This window comes from Eptesicus fuscus, chromosome 5 (assembly GCF_027574615.1).
Source record: "Eptesicus fuscus isolate TK198812 chromosome 5, DD_ASM_mEF_20220401, whole genome shotgun sequence".
NCBI lineage: Eukaryota > Metazoa > Chordata > Mammalia > Chiroptera > Vespertilionidae > Eptesicus > Eptesicus fuscus.
In genome coordinates this window covers 37,221,511-37,247,296 of record NC_072477.1, presented here as the reverse complement: position 1 = coordinate 37,247,296, position 25,786 = coordinate 37,221,511, and the positions used below count along the sequence as shown (strand labels likewise).

The window sequence follows — 25,786 nt, the reverse complement described above, 5'->3', positions numbered from 1 at the left end:
ATACACTCAGTGGGAGGAGATCCAGATTGTCTCTCTGCAGCTCTATTTCCATGCTCTTTTGCATAGCTGATTACATTCCGTTTGAATTTTGCAGAGTAAGACAATTGCTTACAGGTATTTATCTTCTTATTTTTTGACATCTTTATGGGCTCAGAATGCTCCGGTCCCTGTTGCATCTGCGCACTCTCCACCTCCACCTCCACCTCCACCTCCACCTCCACCTCCAATTACGGCATCAGCTGACATCAGTAACAATAAGGCTCGTGATTAGAGGAAGCCTGTTTGACAAGGTATGGGCAGCCAGGCACCCACGCCGCTCCCTCCTCGGCTCCCTCCATATTTTTCCGTCTATAAGACGCCCCTCGACTTTCAGTCTAATAACTTTAGAACAAAATGGTGTCTTATACACGGAAAAATACGGTAGCTATTATAACCTTGTTGACTGTATTCCCTAGGCTTTACCTTTCACCCCTCTGCCTATTGTGTAACTACCAACTAATACTACTTAGTCCCATTATAACCAGCACCGTTTTGAGTTTTCTTTTTTGAAGAGGGTGTATCCCCAAACATGCTTTACTTAAGACTCCTCCCAAGGGATCCTGCTCCCAAGTGAAAATCAGTCCCGGGAGTTGGCAATCCCCTTGTTTAAGCCATGCAAGTGTGGCATTGGCCAGAAGAGGGCGCTGCCTTCTACTTGTGTAACAATCCGCATGGGAACTAATAGGATGGAAGAGATTTTGACACCACTTTCAATTAATTATTTTTACAGCCCCTGATTTCAATTTTGGTAAAATAAGGGCCCATGTACTTTTAGTTTCACTATGAGACCAAAGCACCTCATGGACAGTACTCACACTTTAGGTTCGACACTGCAGACATAAAATGACTGTGACCTTTGGTTTCCTGGTGTGTGGTAACTGGTCTAGTCAGGCACAGCCCAACCAGTTTTTCCGGATCAGGCCAGCTCAGGCTGATGCTGGAGAAGGAAGAAGCTGGGGCTGTTGGCAACTGAGAGAAAAAACTAGGAGGACCCCTGGGACTCCAGGCAGTTGAGAAATCTTCTAGTGAGATACAGAGGGCAGGCTTGGGAGATTACTCATGGCGTTTGGGTTTGAGAGAATAAATACTACAGCAGGCCCCACCGGCACTACAATTCTAGCAGAGCAGTTAATCTGATCTCTGGGTTTTTAATTCGAAATGGAAATTCACATAAATACAGTTTTTCTTTAGTTCTCATTAATAATTAAAAGCCTTCTTCCTTTGCTCTCATTTTAATGACAGCTTACACTTGAGCAGCTTGAGACTTCCCAGAGGGCTTTTCCCACCCACAGCAAGTACTAGAGCAAGTACTAATTATTTCCAATTGACAGTCGGTTTGCTCTGGCTGCCCTGTAATTCAAGCCTGGGAGGGGACCAGAGGCCTGGGGCCTGGTCTTAGCTCTGTGCTCTGTCACCCATTAAAAATACATTCCCAACTCTCACACATTGCTGTTTCCAAGGTCCATTAAAGCTGAATGTATGCAAACACTGGGACCCAGCAATTCCACTTGTAGGAATGCCCGCAGCAGAAGGGTCTGTACTGTTCATATAGCATCATTTGAAATAGCCAAAAACAACCCCAAATTTCATTAGCATAGAATGGATAAACTGTGGTCTATTTCCTTTTTTTTTTTTTTTAGTTTAATTCTTTATTTTTAATCCTCACCCAAGAACATGTTTATTGATTTTAGAGAGAGAGGAAGGGAGGGAGAGAAACATCAATGTGAGAAAAATATGTTTATTGATTTTAGAGAGAGAGAAAGGGAGAGAGAAAAAAAAATCAATGTGAGAAAAATATCCATTAGTTGCCTCCTGTATGCACCCAACCAGGGACCAAACCTGGAACCTGAGTATGTGCCCTGACCATGAATCGAACCCACAACCTTTGGTGTGCAAGATAATGTCCCATTCAATTGAGCCACCCCAGCTGGGCAACTGTGATATATTCCTATCATGGAATACCATATACTAGTGAGAATAAATGAATAAGAGTTCACAATATGTGAATAAGTTTCACCTATCTATATAAAGTTCAAGAACAGGCATAATTCGTGTGCATCTCTAGGGTGAATGAAGTTGAACTTTTGAACTTTTGACTCTGAAACAGCTATAATTCCAGAAAGTTAACACCTCAGTGGAGGTAAAGAACCCTTTGATTGATTGATTATCCCCTTTGATGTCCAAGAAAGACACTCTGACTACGAGTGCTTATGCTACACTTACTATAAGAACGATCTTCATTGTCTTCTCCTGGGCTGGATAGTGGACTGCATTTTACTATAGTTTTGAAAGACATCTATAATGTTGCATAATAGACTGTCCACCTTAATCACTAAATACATAGTATATCAAACAGGCATAATTAATATGAAGTGTTGAAAGTCAGGTTATGGCTGTACCTCAAAGAAGTAGTAACTGGGAGGGGGGCATGGAGTCTTCAGGAGTGCTGTTAGTGTTCTCCTTCTCGACCTAGGTAGTGGCTAGGTCCACTTCGCACACACTCACCAATCTGTACATTTATGATGCATGCACTTTTCTGTATGTATGTCCCACTTCAATAGAAAGTTTAAAAACCCTGATTTGTCTAAATAAATTACTTCTCCATGAGCAAACTTTAGTTTTGCTTAAACTGCCCATACGTAGCTTATCCCTGATTAAAGCAGATTTGTTTATTGTTCTACCCTGACAGTGATCACACCACCATTCCCTGAAGAGTCTCTGAAGGGTTGAGAGAGCAGGTCAACATCTGCCTTTGCATCTGTGTGTGCAAGAATGCATTTCAGGAGGCTGCCACACAGGAAGTTCATCCCCTGCCTCCAATACCACAAACACATGTTCCTTCTGTAAGGAAGAAGGAAACTTCCCATTAGGGTACGCCGAACACAGCAAACATCTCATTCAAATGACTGTCCATTTTTAACAGCCTGTGACACTAGCACTATTTTGCAGGGAAAACGAGAAACCTAACCCCTGTGTCCCAAAGGTGCAGATGGCACCTCTGGCTGAGAGAGGCCGAAGGCATGGAGCAGCAAACAAGCTGCTCAGAATTGCATGGCAGGCCCTGGTGAAGTCATAAATGGAACCAGATTTCCTGTTTCCCGGAGTATAGCCTGCTTCTCATTAGCCCTTATTGCTTCTTGCAGGACCCGGGTTCTTGAAAATCTTAAAGGACAAAAAGTACGACGACACATTAGATCAAAGGTTGGCTCTCTCCGTCCATGAGCCAAGGACATTTGGTTCAGGGCTATACACATTTGCATGTGTACACGTGCGCGCGCGCACACACACACACACTCTCTCTCTCACTCACACACACACACACACACACACACACACACACACACACCACTCTCCCTAGCTCCCTCTGCTGCTTTGGAGAGCTTCTAGCATCACTTCAGCTCCTTGTTATCTTCCCTGTCAGCGATTCACTGCCGTTGTAGTCCCACACTCCATCCCAGGGGCAAAAGAGAATCTTGAAAACCACTTTGACAGACACCCACTCTCATGCTTTCTCTAGCTGAATTGCATTTGAAGAAGCTGGCCCCATTTCTTTCCTCCAGATGGTCAGAGGGCCACTAGCTGTACTTTTGCACCTTTCCATGTTATGGAAGGGTCATCAGAACGGTGATGGCTGGGCCATGAGGTATGCTGTGACCACCACAGCAGCATAATGGGGTGAGAGTGGAGGCAGCACCGAGCCAGGGGCATTCTTCCAGGGTCTAACTGAGTCCTGGAAGTAGCAGAGATGCCATAGGGTATGCATAGTTGGAATCCCACACCAGGAGTTTTCGGACAGTGGCAATCCCAAGGCCAGGTAGATGGCACAGAGACATGCATACAAAGGAGTTCCTTGTAGTATTGTTGTTACAGAGAGAAAATGAGAAGCCACTGAAGCATCCAGCAACAAAAGTATTGTATCCTATGATATCGTTGTGGGCTATCACGCAGCCAAGAAAAGAATGAGGCAGCTCTGTATTAACTAACACCAAGTGGTCTATGCTATAATGCGAAATGATAAAGGCAAGGTGGAGAAAGGCACATTTGATGGGGAGTGGTCAGCATAGTCAGAAGCTTCTGTGAGTCAGGACTGAGGCTGGGAAGTGGGCTCTCCCACGGTTAAGGGAGAGGCTCCAAACTCCTGATGATGCATAACCAATCCTTTTTTCTTCTTCTTGTTTGTCCTCTTTGGGCCACGTGCACTTGGTCCTCTGTCTTTGGGGCCATGTGCACTTGGTTCTCTGTCTTCGGGGTCATGTGCTCTTGGTTCTCTATCTTTGGGGTCATGTGCTCTTGGTTCTCTGTCTTTGGGGTCATGTGCTCTTGGTTCTCTGTCTTTGGGGTCATGTGCTCTTGGTTCTCTGAAGCTTTTTATGTTTCCCCAGTGAATTCTGATTGATGCCCAGGCTGAGAGAGAACCACTGGCCTGGATCCGAATGACACCTCCCCACTCAGCTGTGGCCCATTCCAGCTCTCCTAGATGGAGTTCTACATAAGGTACCAAATATCTCTGTCTTCGGGGCCATGTGCTCTTGGTTCTCTGTCTTCGGGGCCATGTGCTCTTGGTTTTCTGGGTTATTTCCAACCCTGGCAGCCAGAGGAGAAGGGCTCCGCCCTTGGAAAGCCCAGGGAGGATGGCTTGGGCCATCTTGGCCCTAAGCCTTAGGAAGAAACCTCCTTAGTGCCCACTCTCTTGAGGTTCTTTCCCTTAGTGCTTTTTTGGAAAGGGGTGCTCTTTTCCTGGGCCTTAGCTATCAGAGCACAACATGGGATACACTGGGAACTAGGTAGGATACAATGGGAAGAAGCTGAGAAAAACGGACCATAGCACTTGGCCAACTTTTAGTGCATTTTACTGTTGTTTTCCACCCAGATTCCACCTGAGAATTGCCCCGGGGCGGGGGGGCTTTTTAAAAACATAAGCCTCAAATATAGACATATACATTGAAATATAGAATAAATGTTTTGTTATGTTAGAAGATGACCAATGCTGGCTGAAATGGAAATTGCCATCCATTCTGGAATGAGTGTAAATTGGCTCAGAGCTATCTGAAAAACAATCGGGCCACTAATAAAGTTTCTGGGAATTTCTCCTAATAAAAGACAAAACACCTGCAATAAGGAACATTTATGTGAAGATTGATCTCATCATGTTTCCTTTTATAATAGCTAAAAATTGAAAACAAACTAAATGTTCAACAAATGGCAGGTGAATGGGTAAATATATGTCCTTCGTAAAATATTTCACAACAATTAAAGTTGTAATGAAAATTTGTAACAATAAGTAAAAATATACTAATGATGGACTTGTAACTTTTTTGGACAAAGGTACTTTATACTTATATAGAAGTTCATATCAAGAGAAAGAATAAACATGTTCAGGCCTCATCCCAGTCTAATTAAATCAGAAGCTCAGGGAGTGGAGCCTGAACCTCAGAAGCTTTTCATGTTTCCCCAGTGAATTCTGATTGATGCCCAGGCTGAGAGAGAACCACTGGCCTGGATCCGAATGACACCTCCCCACTCAGCTGTGGCCCATTCCAGCTCTCCTAGATGGAGTTCTACATAAGGTACCAAATATCCCTGGCCTTGTCCCTGTATTTGTGGGGAGTAGTGGGTCATGTGGTGGCCCCAGTAGGAAGTTAATCATAAACTTGGGATCATGGCCAAATACCTTTACATCTAATCACAACCAGAGACAGGTCTACTCATTAGGAAATAGATAGTTAAAATAATCTAGGGGAGAGTGAGGGCTTGACCTGGGTCAGGACAGCAGTGGGAGGCAGATCCTACACAGCTGGACACCTGAGCAAATGAAGGAGACTACGGAGTTGGAACCAAATCCTGGAATGTAGGTGGCGTGTCGAGGAGGGGATCCAGCCCTGCAGAGCCCCTGGTTGTCTGCCTGTGGGTGTCAACCTCCCACAGTCTTATTATTAGGGATAAAAGCAGAAAGCTTAGAAGGTTTGCAACTAGGAGATTCTGGCAAGAGATGCATGCCTACAGGTCTCTTTAACAAGAAGATGGTACTGTCTATTTGTTGTTGGGCCAAAGGAAACATGAAAATGTAATAGGAGAGAGAAAACTCAGGAGAGGCAGACAGCCAAAGGGGTCTATCCGCAGAATATAATGATCCCTTTATGAACCAACCTTCTGAGGCCCTCAGGGAAAGAGTGGCAGTGATGTGGCATGATGGGTGGGGCACCAAAGAGCCCCCTGCTCACAAATGTCCTCCTCACCCAGGCTCCCTGTTGCCTATAAATCCACTCTTAGGTCAATTCCACTAGGATTATTGAGCGTTACATATTTATGGTTGACCTCTTATAAAATGCAGACTCCTGAAAGTAGTAACACTTCGATTCAGCAACAACTTAGTGGAATTATGATTTGCTCAGTCAATTTGAGTACATTGTAGTACCCATCGGTACTTGGTACTACACTGGGAACTAGGTAGGATACAATGGAAAGAAGACTCTGTCGAGGTGCTAAGACTTAATTCCATTCAGAAGTACCTACTGGACACCTGTCACCTGATAGGGAGCTGGTGCTGAGACAGGAGGAAACAGAAAAATGCACAACACTGTCACCTCCCTCAAGGAGCTTTTAGCTTTGTTGGGGGAATCCAGCACACAAAAGACAGATGGAAAAAGCCACTGCTGCCCTAACCGGTTTGGCTCAGTGGATAGAGCATCGGCCTGTGGACTGGGGGGGTCCCAGGTTCGATTCTGGTCAAGGGCACATGCCCAGGTTGTGGGCTCGATCCCCAGCAGGGGGCGTGCAGGAGACAGCCAATCAATGATTCTCTCTCATCATTGATGTTTCTATCTCTCCCTCTCCCTTCCTCTCTGAAATCGATAAAAATAAAAATAATAAAAAGCCACTGCTTATTAAACTGCTAATATAATCAAGGGCCAACATGAAGAATGGGACTAAATGCCTGCATGTCAAAGAGCCTTTTCAGACATGCTCACGACTGAACCACACTAACTCTTTTCATTAGGAAGCCTGGAAAAGAAGCTATTATAAACCCACTGTTTTCTGAATATTAACATGGGTGTGACTTCCTGGTTCTGAGGCCTCACCTTAGTTTTTGCCCTACACCATACAGCTCTGGCTACGCTGAGCACTACTGAAAGGGAGTTATTCATTGAGCATTTGTTTATAGGGTGTATAGGGGCCCTTCTCTGCCTGTGCTCCCAGCGCTGGCCACTTGCCAGGTCTGAGTTCAGGTTTCACTTTGAATGAACACCCACGAGATAATGTAGTTTCTGTTTATCAGAGTCATGTCCACCAGATATCCTCCTGAGAAAAGCCTACCAGCTGCTGGCTCTGGCTGTCACTAGGGAGGGATGACTGTGACAGTCACCCAATTGGAGTAAGAAAGCAAGATTTAGTAACAGAGGAACAGACATGGCTCAGAATCCAGGCATCATGCAGGGCCAGACAGGTAATATTACCAAATCTTGAAGAACCGTGCCTTTTTATGAAATTGTCATTGGTAAATTATGTTATCCTGGAAGCACATCTGAGGCCAGAGATCCTTTAGGGCCCGGGAGGAAGGAGGAATGTGGACTAGTACAGGAACCAAATCGATATCTAGCCTGAAGGTGGGGCAAGCTTGCTGGCTCTGGGGATAGGGAAAGACTGGGGGCCGAACTGGAAATCCAGGAAGAATAGACAAAACGCAACCTGAGGCCAGGCATTGAGGGGGCATGAGCCTCAGAGGGGAAAGAGCACAGAGTGGGCACAAAATCAGGAAGTTCATTGAGTCTACAGAATAAGCAAAATATTCATTGCTTCCGGTGGTGGTAGGACTGACTGGGAAGGTAGAGAGGGAACTTTCTGAGAAGATATGGAGATTGTAACAGTGGGGAATTGCAGCCCACCCCACCATTCTTTTGATGTTGTTTCTGTAAATGCTGACTCTGACTAATATGTAGCTTGTAGATAAACAGCATGTTTGTATAAGAATCCTGGAAGCTAACTTCATAAGATATAGACTCTGACCAGCAGTCATCCCAGTTCCGGGAGATTTGCTGACCTTCAATCACAGGACCAAGATGCCACAGAACCAGGATGACATAGAACCAGGATGACAAAGACCAGCTGACATACACCAGGCCATCATTTGACCAGTTTTTTTTTTTTTTTAATGTATTTTATTGATTTTTTACATAGAGAGCTAGAAACATCGATGAGAGAGAAACATCCATCAGCCGCCTCCTGCACACACCCCACTGGGGATGTGCCTGCAACCAAGTTACGTGCCCTTAACCGGAATCAAACCTGGGACCTTTCAGTCCGCTGGCCGACGCTCTAGCCACTGAGCCAAACCGGTTTCGGCCATTTGACCAGTTTTGAGGTCCTTATTGGAATGGACTGTGCTGGTCTGTGTGTAGAGAACTTTACAACCTCCTCCTCTTGGCTAATGGAAGCTGGATTCCTCACTGTTGGCAAAAGAAGTTACAAATGCAGAAGGGGTATTTTTGCATTGGAGTTGCAATTATCGGTATGACTATATATCTATGTCTAATCTTAATCTCTCTCTCTCTCTATCTCTCTCTCTCTCTCTCTCTCTCTCTCTCTGGCTCAGAATCCAGGCATCACGCAGGGCCAGACAGAGAGAGAGAGAGAGAGAGAGAGAGAGAGAGAGAGAGAGAGAGAGAGAGAGAGAGATACTGAGTGGCCAGATTATTATGATCTCTGAACGCATAATAATCTGGCCACTCAGTGTGTGTGTGTGTGTGTGTGTGTGTGTGTGTGTGTGTGTGCGTGTGTGTGTGTGTGTATTAGAGGCCCGGTGCATGAATTTGTGCATGGGTGGGGTCCAGCCAGCCTGGCCAGGGGGAGGGGACATGGGCGGTTGGCTGGCCTGCCTGCTGGTCGAACTCCTGGTCAAGGGGACAATTTGCATATTAGCCTTTTATTATATAGGATATACACTGAGTGGCCAGATTATTTTGATCTCTGAACGAATAATAATCTGGCCACTCAGTGTATATACTTCTCTGTGTGTTTGTGTATGTAATATTACCTATTACCTAATTCTGTCTGCTAAGAGTGCCTAGAAGCAATAACACACCAGTAGGAATGAGCACATTTAGTACTTATATCTTGGTTTCTAAATACCATCCCCCTCTAAAGGAACCAGGAATCCTTGAGAAATTATTTATCCCAGGGTCATGCCATGGAAAGTAGAGGATGAGTTTGGCACATCTTGATTTATGCAAAAAGAAAAAAAAGTGTTTAAAGAATCATGGGAATATGTTGAAAGAACTCAGAAGCCAACTTGAAGAGACTCCCACTGGCCAAATTGAAGACAATTTGAGTATCAGAATAAGTAATATTTGTAAAGGATTAGACCCCATTGAATAAATAAGAATCCATGTTAATATAAACAAATAAAAGAGGTGAAAAGAAACCTCTCATTACAATAGAATCCCAACTAATAAATATAAAAGGAGGGACAGAGGTAAAGTCATTAATGGATACTAAAACTGATGGGGTCCTAGCCAGTTTGGCTCAATGGATAGAGCATCGGCCTGCGGACCAAAGGGTGCTGGGTTTGATTCCAGTCAAGGCCACATACCTTGGGTGCAGGCTTCTCCCCAGCCGGGGCCCTGGTTGGGGCTTGTGCAGGAGGCAACCAATTGATGTGTTTGTCTCACATACCTATTTCTCTCTGTCTTTCCCTCTCTTCCACTCTCCCTAAAAATCAATGGAAGAGTGTCCTAGGTGAGGATTAACAAAATAAATAAATTAATTTATTAAACAAATAAAATAATACTGATGGGTAGTTTGAGGAGAAATAGATAATTAGAGAGCTACAAGGTATGCTCTCACAAAGTACTTATTAATTACAAAGAAAAAAATAACTTCACAGTAGTAGATACCACTTAATCAACTCATCAAATCTAACATCACTGTATTGGTTTAAACCAATATTGAATACCATGCGCCTTTTGTTGGGATGCTTGAAGAAAGACACACCTTCAATTCTGTGATATTCCTACCAAAATGCACCATCTGAATCTAATCATGAGGAAACGTGAGGCAAACCCAAATTAAAGGACATTTTACAAAAGAGCTGTACTCTTAAAATGTCAGGGTTGAGAAATGCAAAGAAAGACTGAAGAGATGTTCCAGAATAAAGGAAAATCAATAGGTCTGACAACTAAATGCTGTGCATGATCAGGAGAAGGGGTGGGGGACTGGGGGGAAGAACATTTTGGGGGAATTGATGAAATACAGGTTGGGGCAAAAGGAGGTTTACAGTTATGAGTACAGTTTATGCTTATATTATTTATTTGTTTGTTCATTTATTTATTTATTTATCTATTGTTGAAAGTATTACAGATGTCCCCCTTTTCTCCCATTGACCTCATTCTCCCCGCACCCACCCCTCCCAGGCCTTCACCACACTATTGTCTGTGTCCATGGGCTATGCATCTATGCGTATAAGTTCCCTGGTTAATCTCTCCCTACCCAGCCCCTCACCCCTGCCTTTCTTCTGAGATTTGTCAGTCTGTTCGATGCTTCTATGTCTCTGGATCTATTTTATTCATCAGTTTATCTTGTTCATTAGATTCCACATATGAGTGAGATCGTGTGATACTCATCTTTCTCTGAGGGCTTATTTAACTTAGCATAATACTCTCCAGGTCCCTCTTTCTGTCTCAAAGGTAGGAGATCCTTCTTTTTTACAGCTGCATAATATTCCATGGTATAAATGTACCACAGGTTTTTTTATTATTTATTAATTATTTTCCATATGAACAACTATAAACCCACTTTTGTCCCACCCTGTAGATAGTAGTTTATTATTATGTTTATTTTCCTGTTTTTGTTAACTCTATTGTGGTTTTGTAAGAGTACAGCCACCTCTCTCAAGGAGCTTTTGGGAAATGCTCACTGGAGTATGTATGGGTAAAGGGCACCACATCAACTTACTGTTAAATGGGAGAGAGAGAGGAGGAGAGAGAGGGAGAGAAAGACAGAGAAGAAGGCAAAAAAAAAAAAAAATGCAAACAAAAATGCAAACAAATGGGTCAAAGTTTGTACTATTCTTGTAATTTTTCTGTAAAATGGAAATTATATCAAAATAAAAAGATCCTTCCTAAAACAAAACAAGCAAATAAACCTACGGCTGTGGTCAGTAGCTTGGCAACCAACACTAGGCTCACCGCAGCCAGGAGGCCTGTGCTTCCTGTTGGGGCGGGAGCCAGCCCAGAGTATGGCCATTCCAGAGCCTGCAGGAGGGGACGGGTAGTCACCCTGTGGGGTCGGCTTAGTTGGCTGCAACAGGTATTATGAAAATTCTGTCCGTGAATAAACCACAAATTGGTGTGCAGTTCCTGACAGTGACCATCATGTTCTTACAGCAGAGAGGCCTTGTCCATAGCAGTTTTGTGTCAGATGATTCATAGATACCATGCAGCAAACAGAGAAGTCATTGGTAAATGTGTGAATTGTGCTCAGATTTCATCTTTTTATAAAACTAATAATTGTGTAAGTCTTGTGTTTTTGTTACAGCCCATCAAGAAATAGAAATGTAAAAAAAAAATAGAAATGTGTTGGCATTTTTTAAAGGAGGGCTGATTTCTTTTTTAACCTGGTAAGAGTTTAAGGTTAAAAGAGTTTAAGGTAAAATCAAAGTTTTCTCATTTAGTAAGAGTACAATTAAAAATACTGTTTCCCTAGGCCCTGGCCGGCTAGCCAGGTTGTGGGTTCAACCCCTGGTCAGAGCACATATAAGAATCAACCAATGAATACACAAATAAGTGGAACAACAAAATCAAATGTTCTCTCTCTCTCCACCTCCCTTTTCTCTCTGTCTCTATAATCAAGAAATAATATATACATATATATATAATATTTTATTATAGGCCTGGTGCACAAAATTTGTGCGGAGGTGGGGTGTGCCCTCAGCCCGGCCTGCACCCTCTCCAATCCAGGACCCCTCGGGGGATGTCTGATTGCCAGTTTAGGCCCAATGCAGCAGAAATTGGGCCTAAACCTGCAGTTGAACTTCCCTCTCGCAAGCCGAGATCCCTGGCTCCTAACTGCTCCCCGCTGCCAGCCTGATTGCCCCTAACTGCTCCCCCTTGCTGACCTGATCACCCCTAAATGCTCCCACCTGCTGGCCTGATCGCTTCTAACTGCTCCCCACTGCTGGCCTGATTGCCCTTAACTGCCTCTGCCTCAGCCCCTGCCACCGGAAGGAAAGCAGGATGACCGGAAGATGTCCAGTTGACCCCATCTAATTATCGTGTTACCCTTTTATTAGTATAGATATAACATTTCCCTAAGCAAATCCTTCCCAAAGAGAAGCATACATTTACATGCAAACATAATCCATTACTATCTCTTTGTGGTCATTATCCAGTACCCAGCCATTGCCACAGCTCTAGTGCACAGTGATCTCTTTTCCCGTGCCATCTTTTTATGTGGCCAGAGATTCTGAAAATCTCTGAATTGCTAATTATATGATTCTCTCCAGCTTGCCCCCAGAAGCTTAATAGATCGTTTTTTTCCCCCCAGCAAACTGAATGCCCCACAAATCAAAGACCCAATTAATTAAAAGTAAACAGGTTTAGGGGGGTGGGGGCATGTGTGGGGAGGGGGGTGGGATGGGAATGGGGGGATGAGGACAAATATGTGATACCTTAATCAATAAAGAAATTTAAAAAATAATAAAAATAAAAAAATAAAAGTAAACAGGTTTCACCAGGCCAGCGTGGCTCAGTGGTTGAGCATCGACCTATGAACCAGGAGATCATGGTTCGATTCTTGGTCAGGGCACATGCTGGTTGCGGGTTTGATCCCCAATGTGGGGCGTGCAGAAGGCAGCCAATCAATGATTTGCTCTCATCATTGATGTTTTTATCTCTCTCCCCCCTTTTCCCTTCCTCTCTGAAATCAATTAAAAAAAAAAAAAAGTAAACAGACTTCTCCACGAAACCCCTAGTAACTGTCTTTTTCTCAAAGAGGAAATCACCCTGCCAGATGCCTTCAAATCGATCCCACTGTGTAAGTTCCTCCTGACATTTAGCTTTCACCTCCCAGGCTGGGTCTGGGAAGGGACGAGAGACTGCACTGTTAGGGAGTGGAACAACCAGAATTCACCTTGCCTTTCCCTCAGCCTGCCTGTGGGGAGCGTTCTTCACTCCCATCCTGGCTCGAGCAGGGCAGTGCCCTGGCCTGGGCAGCCCCTGGACAACATTAGAGGAGGCACGGCCCCAGGAAGGCCTGGAAAACACAGCTCATTAAAGCTGGGCTGAGTCACTGGGGTGTGGAGGCTGTTGAGTCACATTCGTGCAACATAACAAACAAACCGAGAACAGGGAGAGATTCTATAAAACTCTTTCAAGGTCAGGCTCGCCCTCACTCTCCGGCCAGCCGCCAGGGCAAGGTCAGCGGTCATCGTGGATCGAAGGGGAAGGTGCCACCGGCCAGGAGGGCCGGAAGCAGAGCCTGTACTGGCGACTCTGTGTCTACCAGCTGGTGGGGGACACGAAACACCGGCCCAAAGACAACCTGGAGCCCAACCTCACGCAGTCGGTAGAGGAGCTTAGAGTCCGGGAGACCTGGTTTCAGGGAAGAAATCTGTGGGCCATATGACTCCTTCCTCAAAGACTGGCTGCAAAAAAAAAAAAAAAAAAAAAGACTGGCTGCACATGCACCCCCTGGGAACAAGAAACTGTTTGAGGAGGAGAAACTGCTAAGACGAGAGGGAAAATGAGAAAAGATCCAGAACAAGGCAGGTGAGGCGACAGTGACATTTCTGAGAAGCTGTCACGGGAGGTGGGGATGAAGAACAATGTCAAATGGGAGCTCAACCCTGAAACAGGTGCCTGCTACTTTCCCAAAAATCTGTAATAAAGTCAACAACAACAACAACAACAAAAATAAAGTAAAAAATAAAAATATAATTTAAAAGGTTGAAGAAAAATATCGCGGTGTTGTGGTAGCCCCTCAAGCACTGAAGTTACCAGAAGAGCCCGTCCCACGGTGGGGCGAGTGTTGGTGTGCGGCGATGGTGAACGGGCTTGACACTGTCAGGGTAGCTGTGACTGCGGTGAACTTTGAAGGCCCAAGACCAAACGATGTAAGTACTGCTTAGCCAGCAAGCTGCCAGGGGAGTGGCCCAGCTTCCAGACGATCTGAACCTGCTCTCCCTCAGAAGCCGGGACGCAGAATCCGAGGCACAGTGGAGCCAAGATGAGCCAGCTTTGACCAAATATGGAATTTTAGAGAGCATATGGGGACAGGGGACTAAGCTGCGTATACGTGTTGAATTCTCCATGTTTGCCCTCTCCATCCTTGACCGTTATCATATCCGGCCTTCCTGGGACAGTCCTGCTCAAGAGGTACCGAGCTGTAGATTTGATAAGCTGAATATTAATAGACCTAAACAGTCTAGATACTGTGTCCTCTTCCTCCATTGGAATTCATTGGAACAAATGGAAGAGCTAGCTAGCCATTGTCTTTGGTCCTTGGCTCATCCACATCGTCCAAACTGAACATTTATGTCTGAAGGAGAAATAAAGAGGTTGTGTTTTTAAAATAAAAATCCACCAAAATCCTTTTTCAAGGCCAGTTCACAAAAGCACTCACAGCTCTGCAAGAGTGAAGTAAAAGGTGAGCAGAGCCACAGCTCCCAACTCAGGCCAGTCCCAGCTCAACAGGTGAGCCCAGGGCTGGCCCATGAGAGCAAAGGAAGAGACCCCTTGAAAGGCAGATACTCTCTGGGGTCCGAAGGCTTCGGCAGAGAAAGGGCATGAAGTCCTAGGCATGAAAAAGGCTTAAGACTGGGAAAGGACCTCTCCCGGGGCATCGCGGCAAATCTCTTACCAGCCTCTGGTCTCCAGCTGTAATTATTCTTGGTCTTGAACTCCTAGCTTGACAGAATTTAAAAGGCAGAAAGTAGCCCTTCATAGCCCGAGGGCCCAGGCAGAGAGGAGTGCTTTGAAACTGAGATCTGTTTCCAGGACATAATTGGTTCAGACCTCTGAAACCGGAAAACAAAACCCAGTTTATTAGGGATCAAAAGCACCTGAGAGGCAGGTTTGTCAGAACCTAAAGTTTCACCGGACTAATAGAGGCAGGCCTGACTTGTTTTCCTCGGAGCTCAGCACCATTTCTTTTAGGCAATGATCTGCAGTGGGCCACCTGCCCTGAGACCCAGACTAAATGTTCATCCTTATGAGTAAATGCGTCTGACAGAGCAAATGGTGGGAACCCACAAGAAGCAAAGAATGACGAGACTAACACGCTGGTGCGATGGCCACACCTGTCCCCAGTGTGGACACCACTTCCCCGACAGGACATCTCAACCTTGGCTTTTAATAAGCTACTAGAGGCCCAGTGCACGACATTCGTGCACTGGAGGGGGGGGGGTCCCTCAGCCCAGCCTGTGCCCTCTCACAGTCCAGGACCCCTCCTCAGACATCCCCCGAGGGGTCCTTAGCACTGCCATGGAGGCAGGAGAGGCTCCCACCACTGAGGCTGCTCTCGCCAGCCAGTGAGTCAGCTTCTGGTTGAGCATCTGCCCCCTGGTGGTCAGTGTGTGTCATAGCGACTAGTCATTCTGCTGTTCGGTCAATTTGCATATTAGCCTTTTATTATAAAGGATGAGACGCTGTTTTCACTCTCTCGATGAAAATACGGGGAGATGCTTCCTGAGTTGGGCTGGGGAGAGTCAGAAAGAAAGGGAAGGAGAAACCCAGGAAGATAAGAGAAGCTGCTCTTGTCCTTTGACAAATCTGTGCTGTGCTCCTCTGGCTGGTCTGCCCCACTCACATTCTGCTCATTTTCTCTCTAAAACAAGGCTGACCAGTGCCTCCACTTGTGTTGAATGTCTCCATCCAGGGCCTGCGGACAGCCTTGCAAATGTGTCATTGGCAGCAAGGAGGTCTAGGTGTGGCTGTGGATGGTGAGATGCAAGTTCATCTTTGCCTCTGGAAAAACAAGTCAAAAGGTAGGGCTTGCTGTAGGTAGTCAGATCCTCTCTAAACCCAGTATATTTTACTGAGTGTGGGATACAGAAGAGACGAGAACTAACATTTATAAGTGTGCTGGGCACTTTAGTTATGTTCTCACTTATTCCCCCAACAAGTCTGAGGCAGATGGCATTCTTCCCATTTTACAGATGATGAAACTGGGGCTGTGTGTTTGATAGGTTCTAACTATAGGACCTGAGGGAGCTGGTGAGTTAGATTTGAAGCCACGTTGGAACATTCGGTAGTCCATGTGCTTTCCACAGGATCATGCATCCTGTGCTATAGCCACCTCTGGTCATCCAGCACTTCTTAAATTTCCATGATTTTTCAGAGAGTGCCAGGAGTGATTGGCACTAGTGATTTTAATTTCATCTTTTAAACATATTTGATTTAAATTTTAAATTTATTTGAATTTTTTATTTTAAATATATTTGCTTTGTCTTTTTAAAAATATATTTGCTTTGAATTTTGTGTTTTTAATATGCTTGGATTTCATTTTAAAATATATTTAAAACTGTTTTTAAAAAATTATAATTAAATACACAAACATATAGTTGTTAGCTACCAAATTATAACACAGTGGAAACCAATGGCACATAAACTTGTGCTGACAGATTATTGAGCCAATCTGGAGATAAATCTTTTTGGGCTCTCCCTCCTTTCCTTCTCTCTCTCTCTCTCTCTCTCTCTCCTAACAGAACTTAAAAATTTTTTTTTTTTACTGATTTTAGAGAGAGAGAGGAAAGAGACAGAGAGAGATTTGTTGTTCCACTTATTTATGCATTCATTGGTTGCTTCTTAGCTGTCCTGACTGGGGGTCGAACCCAAAAACCTTGCCATATTGGGATGATGCTCTAATCAACTGAACTACCAAGCCAGGGTTCCTAACAGAACTTTTACATATAAATGTACCTGTGGTAAAATGCACAGTTCCTAAGTATACAGGCCATGAATATTCACACAAACAGTATACTACACTCCACATACTACCACCTCTGTCAAGAGAGCCACAATGTCCAGCACTCCCAAAATTCCCTTGTGCCCCTTTCAAGTCACTAGCACCCCTGCCCCCTCACTAGTCTGACTCTAGAACCATAGACTAGTTAATCATATACCATTGATTAGGAAGGTTGTGGGTCTGCACTTCCAAGAATGCAGCGCTCAGTCAACAGCCACACAAGGCTTAGAAGCATGTATTTGGTCCATGCTCCTGTCGGGCCTGTGTAAGCTGCTACGTGACTCTACTGCTTATAAAAAGTGTTGTGTATTTCAGGTCTGACTTTTGTATCCAGGTCAAGAAATTTAATAGTCCTAATAATAATTTGATTAGGAAATTTTTAAATGTTCTAGTGTCAGGTGGATACTAAACTTATCAGAGCAATCTGTTATTAAATATCCAACCACTATGCTGTATACCTAAAACTAATATTGTATGTCAACTGTAATTGAAAAATAAAATAAAAAACATCTGTGAAAAACACAATGAAATGTGGTGTGCCTATAAAAAAATGACAAGGCACGCTTTAAAAAAATATTTGCTTACTCTTTGCAACTAAAATAATAGAAGTAAATTAAATTCTGAGCTTGATATAAAGTTGCAATGGTTATATCTGTATTAACTACTTCAAATTTTGGTATTCATCAAAATAGTAATTTTTCCTCATAGGTTAATTTTATGAGAAGTATAAGCGAAATAATTTTTAACTTAAAGTGTATAAAAGTAAATTATTTTTAAAATATTTAAAAATTAGGGTTCATATAAGATTTGTCTGAAAAAGTTATCCTAAAAAGTTTGCAATCCACATCCTAGGACATAATTTGTTGGGGCATAGAAATGTGATGCCCTTCAAGTAGATGGATTTTTCTCTTTTTAAAATTTTAAATTTAATTAATTAATTAATTAATTTATTTATTTGGATTTTTCTCTTTTTGACATGCAATTTACCTAAGATTACATTTTTCTGGACTACCCTTGTCCTTTTCCTGTCTAGTTTGAAGCACTTCCTCTATTTGTGGGCACAAGGGAAACAAAGTAGTTACCATTCTGCCACCTTCACCAGAGCCCACCTGAGCCTTTCCTTGTAGGCCTGGATTGTGGGGAGTGTGTGTGTGTGTGTGTGTGTGTGTGTGTGTGTGTGTTAATAGCATTGGGGAATGTCATTTTTGTTCCACATATCTAAAAAGAATTTTACTAATTCTTTAAAAAAAACAAAACCAGTTTATTGATTTAGAGACAGAAAGAGAAAGGAAGGGAGAAGAGAGAAACATAGATGTGAGTGTGTGACATCAATCAACTGCCTCCTGCACGCCCCCTACCAGGGATCCAGCTGGAAACCTGGGCATGTGTCCTGACAAGGAATCAAACCAGCAAACTTTCAGCGCACAGGATGACACCCAACCAAGTGAGCCACACCAGCCAGGGCTTATTCTTTTAAAAAAGAGAGGGAGAGGCCATTCTCAAAAGTCTTTTCTTAAAGTGGGGGTAGAGGGGGAGAGGAGGAATGCATGGGCCTGAGGGCAGTGATTCATCACAAAGCAGCTTGGAGAGAGCACAGGGCTGTGAGCAGGTGAGCTGGGGAACCTCGCTTAATCCCCACAGGACTCAGGTCAGTGAGTTGAGCCGGACATCGGGCCCTTCTGACACGAGGACCAGAGGGGGCGGATGGATGTACAAGATGGTGGTCATCAGGGGCTGTTGGAGGTACAGGTAGAAGGCAGACGGGTCCTGGGATGTCGGCTGGGGCCTCTCAGCTGCTGGAAAATGGAGGCTCAGAAAGTTGCTTGGACTGTGTGAAGCTGGACTCAGGATAGAAACAACCTAACACTTGGTTGGGCAACACACACTGAACTGGACCATGGAAACAGGCAGGACTTCATGGTGGGAAGCGGGAGAGGAGAGTGGGAGCAGAATGGGCAACTCAGTGCAAAATCCTGAGGCTCCGAGAGAAGTCACGGGGTTCCCGACCGGGACTAGACTCAAGTAATTGCTGAGTAGAAGGGCCAAGAAGCAACCCAGAGAGTCTAACCAGAATGGAAACTGAGGAAGAGGTTCTGAAAGAGGCTGCACGGCTCACAGTCAGGCAAGGAGGGCAACCTAATTCCACTCCCCTCCCGCTATAATTGGAGAGCATGACTGGTGCATCCAACCCTGTAGGCTGCGGGGGTGGGGGAGGATGACTTTCTAGATAAAACCTAGGAAGGAATTAGGGAAGTGGGACCACGAGATGCCTGGTCCCATTTGTGACATCGCCAGTGACTTATTCTGCTTTGCTGTGGTTAACTGCCCACCCCCTGACTTGCTACCTTTGTTATTTTCTATTTTTCAGTAGTTATCGGCACACAGCAGTGGTTATGGTGGTCAACCAGACTGCCTGGCTTCATATTCCAACGTTGCCACTTACTAACCGTGTGGACTTGGCCAACTTGTTAAATGTCCCTCAGTTTCTTTTTTTCCCCCCTCTGTGAAGTTAGAATAACAATAAGACCAACTCATGGGGTAACTATAATTAAATGAGTTTATGGATGTAAAAGCCCATGACAGAGGGTAAAGGATCAATAACCATTTGCCTGTGTTGATGGTGAGGGTAGAAATACTGGTAGCGGTAGAAGCAATGGCAAACCAGTGGGCATGCACTTGTTTCAGAGATGAGGGGGTGGAAGGGAGGAGGAGAGTAGAAGAGGATTAGGAAATGGTGCCCTATTGGCTTGGGGCCCAGAGGAATCTGAGAAGGAGAGCTTCCTACTGTGATTAATCTCTGGGCACCTCTCATTCCGGGTTGGTCCCCACAAGCCTGCCCACAGCTCCTGACATCCTTCCTTCCTTCAGGTCCCTGCATTGAAACCATCTCAGTAGATTCTTTTTTCTGCTGGGAACCTGACTGTCCCAGTACCTGATGGTGTTGTGTCTTTGCATCAGTCTTTTGTGCTAGTCCTCAAACCAGCCCCTTCTCCCGACTTGGCGGTGGGTACCAGCATTCTCCCAAGCACCTGAGTGTGACTGTTAGTCAACCCTGAGTGGTTCTTCCCTCTCCCTGAGGCCCTACAATCCAAAAGTCCTCAAATCCCGAGACTCTTACCCCCCGGAATCCCTCAGATCCTCCCCCTCCATTCCCCTCCCACGCTATCTCCTTCCCATTCAGATCCCCTTTACTGCCCACTTGGGCTATGACAAGAGCATCCCAGACTTTCAGCCTCCAAGTCCCTCCTCTGCATTCCTAAATTAGCCTATGATTTGCCACCAGATTAATTTTCCTACAGCTGGAGTTTACCGAGTTTTTTTGGCAATGACTCACAATAAGAACTAAATCTTACTTCCCAACCCTGTACATACATACAAAACTCACAAAGCAATACTGTGCTTTGATATTGTTTTTATTCATGACCATGAAATTGACTTTATAACCCACTAATGGATCATAGTCCACAATGTGAAAACACTGCCCAACGTCGCTCTAATTATGTCACCACCCTAGTGAAAGCTTTGGATAGTCCCCATCATTGACTGAGTTTCCTGCAAGTTCTTTAACCTAGCATTAAAGGCTTCTTTCTAGAGAATGACCCCAATTTTTCTGTCTAACCATTTTGGTACCTATTTCCATTCATGTCATTTAACCTCTCTGGTCCTTAATGGTCTGATATATCAAATGGGAAAAATATTCCCCCAGCCTGAAGGCCAGAGATAGACCTGATGCTCCATTTAGTTTCTTCTATAACAGCTATGATTCTGGGATTGTAAACGCCCAATATCCAATAACCACACATCTCTCTTCTCTGGTCTCCAGACACTCCCGTATCTATGTCTTTGTTCGTGTTGCCTCCTCTAGCTTCCTCCATTGAAATCCCATCAAACTCCAGCAAGAGCAAAGGACACAAGAAGAAAAGGTCAGGACATACTCAAGGAGTACAATTAGTCCAGTAAGACTGGAGCCACTAAGCCTGGTATTTTAGACACTGGTGGGAAGAAAGATGAAACCAAAGAGGTGGGCTAAGCTAGTTTATGGCAAACTTAAACTCTCAGACTGAGATTTCATCTCAATTTAGAAGTCATGGGGAGTCATTAGTATTTTCTGAGTAGGTGTGACACGAGAGCAAAGGTGAGGTTTAAGAAGACTGATTTGCCTGGAGCTGGGGACATCAGAGGTTATTTCAATAGTAAAATGGACATAACCTGGACGCAGTTGGTGTTGGGACAGGACAGGCCAGAGATGGGTCCTAGAAACCCAGGCAAGCAACATCAAGGAGGTTCAGCTTCGGCCACAGATAAGCCTCCTGGAAAGCAGAAGGAACACACTGTCGAGATACAAGGGGCAGACTTGAGCAGAGGGCCAAGAAGGTGCCGGTTCCTCCCAGCTCTGGCAGCACAGCACCGGGGCAGAGCCAGGAATTGGGACTCCGGAGCAGGAGGCCACTCCTTGACAGGACTGCTGAGAGCAAAGCTTCTGGCGGAAGAGAAGAGGAACCACCCTCTCCTCCGGTCCTTTATGTGACAGTTTGACTACCAAGCACTTTCGCACGCTGGTCTGACTCACAGCCTGAAGTCTGAGTGACATCACACTGCCCACAAGGTCTCTGAGGATCAGAAGCAAATTCTCTCTTCTCCTGGGCCCAGTGCACTGCTCATTCAGAGTTAGCCTACATACACGTGTGTTGGATTGGATCGAAAAGGGATTATGATCTCTATCACCCCACAGATGTCACTGGCTGTTTGTCTGCCTTCACTGGTGATTCTTGGTGTCGGCACCTTACACTGTGTACCTGAAAAAGCCTGAATACCAATGCTCTCTGGTGGATTATGTTGATGCTATGAATTCATTAACCTGAATGTCTTTCTAGATGAAAGGCTTTGAGGTGCATGCAGCCTCGATGACAATGGTGTGTGAACGGCTAAGGGAGAAGTGAGAGTTATGTGGTCTTGAGATTTGTTTCCCCTCGTGCAGAGGGAAGCCAGTGCCATTCCTATTTCTCCTCGTGTGCTGTCTTCCAGATTTATCATAAACAACATGGTCTCCCACCACCCAAGGTGCTCAGTGGTTGGGTGGAGCCCCTCCGGGCGTAGTGGGGGTTGCGGGGACGCTCCGTCTTGTGCTGGAGCTGCTGGAATCTGTGTGAGTCCCACCGCAGACAGTTCTGGCAGCCCCACCACAGGTGGGAGAGGCTGGCTGTGGTCCCTTTGGGGCAGCACACTGCTGGGGGTGGACAGGGGGCATCTGACTGCCCGGGAAAGGGCACAGAACTGTTTCTCTTGGTTAACTCTCCATAAGCACCCGTTAGTGAGATTCCATGGTTCCTACTAAAAGCCCCTCTGCCAGCAGGAAAACAGAGAGAAGGCAGGTCAATTCCACTTTTGTTTTTTGTTTTTAAAATATATTTGTATTGATTTCAGAGAGGGAGAGAGAAATAGAAACATCAATGATGAGACTCATTGATCAACTGCTTCCTGCATGCCCCCCACTGGAGATCGAGCCCAAAACCTGGGCATGCGCCCTGACCAGGAATCACCATGACTGCCTGGTTCATAGGTTGATGCTCAACCACTGAGCAACACTGGCTGGGCCACTTTTGGGGCTCCTAGTATATATTTTTAAATATACAAATGGCTAAAGATTTCAAAATCATAATGTATTTTATTTTTTTAAATATGTTTTTATTGATTTGAGAGAGAAAGAAACATTGATCAATCAGTTGCCTCCCTTATGCACCCCTACGGGGACAGAACCTGAAATCTGGGCATGTGCCCTGACTGGGAATGGAACCAGCAACCTTTTGGTGCATGGGATGACGTTCAACCAACTGAGCCACACAGGCCAGGGCTAAAAATCATAGTGTTTTGTAATGTTTGTGTTTTTAAAATTAAAATTGCATGATGAATATTGTCTTCTTTTCCTCCTGCAAGTACAACTTGTGTCTGAATTCATAATTTCATTTGCAGAAAACACAGAAGTCCAAATTCGAGGCTCTTTATGAACATGGAGCCTGGATCTCTTGCCACTCCACCCTCCCACCCCAATCTCACCCAGGGCTCCCCTCCAAGGCCCTGATGCACAGAAGACGGAACTCCCTCTCATTATGGCTTTGATTAATGCCAGACTGTTCACTGCTTTCATTCAACCACAGAGGGATCTCCCTTAGACTTCAAATCGAGCCTGGAGCTTTGATCTGCCCCAAGGGACTACACCCAGATGCAAGACTCTGTCCATGTCTGAAGCAAGTCTCCTGGGTCGTGACAGCCTTTCCTGCCATCTCATCCAATAAACCATGCTTCTTGGCTTGAGCTCTCTCTGTGATTCTCCATAAGCACTAAAAACGTGAGAACGCCCTATTTCTAAAGGCTTAGGCACGCTCACCTGTAGCAACAGGAAAAGAAGGGATTCCCCGGAGAGACTCTTTGGCGTGGGCACGTGACAACCGCCTCTAAACCACGGAGCCAGCAATAGGAGGTGCCCCGATGTCCAAACACAGAAGCACATGATTTGATTTCCATCGTGATAATATGAGGAACTGCCAGCACCCTCTTTTAAAGAAACAGCCAAAAGGACCTAACCCAAAGCATTAACATATTTACTCTACAAGGTTTTGGTTTTAGGGAGCAATGGTCAGAGGGACCTATTTCTTTGAAATCTGCTTCTTTTCCAGCTTTGAGGGGACCCACACTGGGGGCTCCTATAAGGCCAACTGACCTCTGAGTCAAAACCTTGCTGGGTTTTCCTTACTCAGACTTTCCCCCTAAGAATTTCAAGTCAGTTTTGAGAGGATTAAGGAGTTAGCACTCAACCCTCACCATCTTTGTGAAGAACAGGGGGGTCTGTCTCTTCTAGAAGTGGGGAATCTGAGACCCTGGCGCCTGTTCTGTGTCTTGGGTGGTGGGCCTGATCCTGCCCCAGAGTTCACTGACAGCTGAAAATACAAAGAGGTGGGGAGGACCAAGGAGTGACGCAGGTAGAGAGAGCTGTTGAGAACTTGGTAACCTGGAGAGTGTTGACGTGGAAAAGTGCCTACTCTTCAGAAAAAGCAGATAATCAGGTGAGAAAGAGCGGAAGGAATAATATAGAATCTAATAATAATATGATATCATTAAAGGAATAAAAATATTTTTTCATATCAACCTCATCTTAATTATAAAGAGGTACAAATATAATGATGTAGTCACCATGATTGTGATTTTTGGCAAACAGCTATGTAATTTTGTTTCTTCACAGGCTGTTGCAAAGGGAAACATTTAAAAAATGTTTTTCATCCAAGGAGGAAAAAAGACACAAGTAGAAGAATTAGGTTGTTGTTTTTTTTCCCAGACCTGATCACACATTTGAAAAAGTAGGACACCCTTAAATATATTTATTTTAGAAAGTTTCTGTCCACTAGAGAAATGCTAGAAAACAGAGCTAATTACTCTGTGTTTATCTTGGTGTTAGTTCTTGAAAGAAGAGGAAATTATACAGTACCACATCCATCATTGACTACTGAGCTTTGGATATCCTCCGTCAAGTGACTTTTAGTGTATAATTCTAAAAGAAATAATGACTGTTTCCTTCCCTTTCTTTGCCTTTAAGAGTGAAAATTCAGGTATAGATTTTATATGAATCCTGTTAAATGTGATTGCCACAAGATCTCCATCTCCTGCTAGCAAGAACATTGGTCCTAGTGACTCTTCTTTATGTCGAAGAAAAAAAAAAATGCAGAGACAACCAAGATGGCAGCATAGGTAAACTCCTGTACTTGCTGCCTCTCACAACCACATCAAAACTCCAACTCAAAGACAAAACAAATATCATCCAGAACCACAGGAAACCTGGTTGAGTGGAAGTTCTACAACTAGAAGGAAAGAAAAAAGTGCATTGAGACTGGTAGGAGATGCGGAGGTGCAGAAGTGCAGAGGTACAGAGGCGCGCACGAAACAGGCTGGCAACTGGGTGCGCTGTTGTCTTTTTCAATCAGGTGGGAGATACAAGCTCCCGATTGCTCTGAAATTCAGTTCCAGGTGAGACTCTGGGGACCCAGACTCATACGGGGAGAAACTGTACTGTCTGGCATCGGGCAGGAACACTAGGGCGGCTTTCTCTCAGAGGTTCTCACAGTGATCATTGTTCCTGCACAGGGCCACAGGACACAGAGACCCGGGGACCTCTCCAAGGGCAGAGCAGACTGGCAGCCATTGCTGTTTGCTCTGGCCTGGTGATTCCCTGAGACCCCACCCTACCCAATTTACAACCCCACCCAAGCTGTTCGCAGAGGCTTTTGCATATGAATGGCCTGTCCCTCTTGCAACCTAAAACCTAACAAACTGCAGCTGGGTCAGAGGGCTCCAAAGCATCCAAAAGAAGGCCTAAGGCCCTGCAGCAGCAGCCAGCATTGCTTCACAGCTGGGCCTCATCTGGGCACTTCCAAACCCCAAACAAAGAGGAGAAATCTGCAGATCTCCCTGTAACACCTGCTGGGTGGCCTCAGGCAGAGGCTAAATTAGCACCTCCTTGGAGATCCAAGAGCCAGTGTACCCAGTAGTCAGTGTGAAACCATACCAGATTACAACTCTTCACATCCATAAGCAACACACTCAAGGGGCAGACTCAGTGAGCACCAAAGCCCCACTGAAGCAAGTCCTGTCCCATAAGGGTGTCTCCAGCACAGCAGTTCTCCCATTGTAGACACAGCTGGTCCTCACAGCCAATTGACCTGGAGGTCAATTCCTCCCAGTGATACCAACAGCAATCAAGGCTTAACTACAACAAGACTGTGCACACAGCCCACAAAGGGGT

General features: G+C 44.9%; 3 long non-coding RNA genes across 3 annotated transcripts in view; 2 read left to right on the top strand and 1 right to left on the bottom strand.

The window, feature by feature from the left end:
* The first annotated feature begins 4,330 nt into the window (after positions 1 to 4,330).
* LOC129149127 (uncharacterized) overlaps positions 4,331 to 25,786 on the top strand; it is a 27,158-nt gene continuing 5,702 nt past the window's right edge. The window contains exons 1-2 of the long non-coding RNA XR_008556093.1: positions 4,331 to 4,533; positions 5,495 to 5,606. This is a non-coding gene — a long non-coding RNA (uncharacterized LOC129149127). The remainder of the gene's footprint in view (positions 4,534 to 5,494; positions 5,607 to 25,786) is intronic.
* LOC114230564 (uncharacterized) overlaps positions 15,673 to 25,786 on the bottom strand; it is a 25,020-nt gene continuing 14,906 nt past the window's right edge. The window contains exon 3 of the long non-coding RNA XR_008556092.1: positions 15,673 to 15,995. This is a non-coding gene — a long non-coding RNA (uncharacterized LOC114230564). The remainder of the gene's footprint in view (positions 15,996 to 25,786) is intronic.
* On the top strand, positions 15,717 to 23,289 carry LOC129149128 (uncharacterized). The gene is made up of 3 exons (XR_008556094.1): positions 15,717 to 16,015; positions 21,870 to 21,931; positions 22,966 to 23,289. It is a non-coding gene; the product is annotated as an uncharacterized LOC129149128 (long non-coding RNA).